The 2,500-nt window shown below is 44.0% G+C and overlaps 1 protein-coding gene across 3 annotated transcripts in view; it reads right to left on the bottom strand.

The window, feature by feature from the left end:
* LOC105895265 (AP2-associated protein kinase 1) overlaps window positions 1–2,500 on the bottom strand; it is a 49,220-nt gene that overhangs the window by 30,363 nt on the left and 16,357 nt on the right. The window lies entirely within an intron of this gene.

Here is a 2,500-nt window from a genome sequence, read left to right on the forward strand (position 1 = left end):
CTCTTCTCCTTCCTCTCTCTCTCTCTCTCTCTCTCTCTCTCTCTCTCTCTCTCTCTCTCTCTCTCTCTCTCTCTCTCTCTCTCTCTCTCTCTCTCTCTCTCTCTCTCTCTCTCTCTCTCTCTACATTTCTTTCTCTCGCTCTCCCCCACCCTGTCGTTCCTTTTAAACACCTTTTCTTTCAATATCTCGCTCTCTCTCACCACCCCCGCCCCCCCCCCACCCCTCTCGCTCTCTCTCTTTCTCACCCTCTCCACAGAGCCTCATTCCCTCCATCATTTCCACCCCATCCTCTTCCTCACCCTCCCTCCTCTTCCTCTCCTGGCCAAGTCTTCCGTAACTGTGTAACTCTACCCCCCCTCTTCCTTCATGAGGTAACACAAGCTCCATCTTTGTGCAGGCAGGACTGTGGCTTTGGAGAAAACGCTGTGGCATCTTAACGTTGTTATCGGGCCTAACCATCTTATGTAGATTGGCAGCCTGACAGAAGCTACACGATTAAGACCAGTCATTCTGCTGCCTCGGCTCCTAGAGGGCGGCCATGTCCAAACACTGACTGCCACCGCATGTCTAAATAGATTCCTGATAGTTAGACGCTTGATGCGAGGTACCTTTATCTACAGTGACTTGCAGTATTGAGAGTGGAGTATGTTTCATTAGGAGGCTCTGGCAACTGGAAACCGCACCTTCTGTCACCTTTGTCCAACCAACTGGGGCCCAAAACAAACTATTTTGTGATTCGAACTAAAAGAATGCGTCTGGGGAAAAAACAGGCACGGGAGCGTAAATACCTAAAATCGTCAAAACGGCTCTGACTTCCTTGTCACATTCATTTCACAAGCAATTCATCGTTTGCCTTTAAAACCGGGGCGGTGCGGATTGGTTCAGCTTTAGTTCAGCGTTAGTTTTCGATTCTTGTTTGTTTCCGATAAAATTCCATAGCAGCTCATGTGACAAAATGACAGTCACCGAAAGACCAAGCAGTCGGGTCCACATGAAGTGGTGCCTCAGAGATAGAGCCCTTTCTGCTCCAGCATTGCACAAAGAGACCGCTGTGTTCCTGTCATGCTTCTAAACCTAGAGTACATTCTAGGGCTGAACGATTTGGGAAAATAATCTAATTGCGATTTTTTACCAAAATATTGCGATTGCGATTTAATATGCGATTTTTTTTATCCTCTTTTTTTCCCAACAAAACGTAATGAATAATTTAAATATGACCAACACAATATTAGATACATTTAGTGTAAAATATTCTTTCCCACATTTTACATCTTTATTTAACTGCTCATTACAGAAACAAGAACAACAAATCGGTGGCTTTGCCACTGTGCATTTAAGTCATTTAAAAAAGTAATTTTAAGTATAAACACTAGGCATGCACTTTTTAAACACTGTGTGCAAAATGTACCATCTTAAAAAAAAAAAAAAAAAAAAAAGTATTATTATTCTTTTTTTTTTTTTTTTAGAGCACGTTTTTTAATCGCGAACGTTGCGGTTAGAAAATCGCGTTCTATCATATCGCGATTAAATCGCAAATGCAATTAATCGTTCAGCCCTAGTACATTCCCGCTGTGAGATGGCGGAGAAGATTGCGTAGAGTGTGTAGAGTGTGTGCGTGCTCTTGTTTGTGCATATCTAAAACCTTAGCCATGACTGTTAGTACAAACACCATGTGCTGAGTGTTTTAAGAGCGGTGCGCTGTTTCATTCTGAAGGTCTTTGTGAAGAAGGACGGAATCATTCAGTGTAATGAGTGACGAAGATGATGAAGATGATGTGTGTGTAGGGGTTTCAGTAACGTTTTAAAAAGGTATTGCGTGTTTTTATACAATCTTCTAATGGTGTTGTTCCTGGAATGCAGACATGTTTTAACTCCCACTACAGGCGAACAGACACATCACTGACCAATCAAAATTATCCATGGTGCACGTCTGCATCTCATTCATTCTCAAATTCTTAATCCACCAGTCTTACCACCAGGCTAGCGTGGCATTAACCTAACACTCACACACACACACACACACACACACACACACACACACACACACACACACACACGCACACGCACACTAGCGTGGCAATAACATAACACACATTTAAATCACACCCTAGTTTGGTTATGTGGCTCGAATATCTTGAGCAGAGATCATATTTCACATTTGGTCATCTCCTAGCAGAGTGCCTGACACCCAACACATAGGCCAGCCTGGTTGCCCTGCACTCATCTAGGATGACCTTTGACTCTCATCAGGGTTGGTAGAGGTATGATGCCTCACAACACAAGGAGTACACACACACACACACACACACACACACACACACACACACACACACACACACACACCCCCCAAGAGCATTCCTAACATTGAGGAGCCTGGTGGTGACCTTGCATGCTTGAGAGCGAGTTTCCTCCCAAGTATGCCAACCATGCAAGTAGAGCGTATATGTGAGTGTGTGTATGACTGTGTGTGTGTGTGTGTGTGTGTGTGTGTGTGTGTGTG

This window comes from Clupea harengus, chromosome 7, assembly GCF_900700415.2.
Source record: "Clupea harengus chromosome 7, Ch_v2.0.2, whole genome shotgun sequence".
In the NCBI taxonomy this organism is placed as follows: Eukaryota; Metazoa; Chordata; class Actinopteri; order Clupeiformes; family Clupeidae; genus Clupea; species Clupea harengus.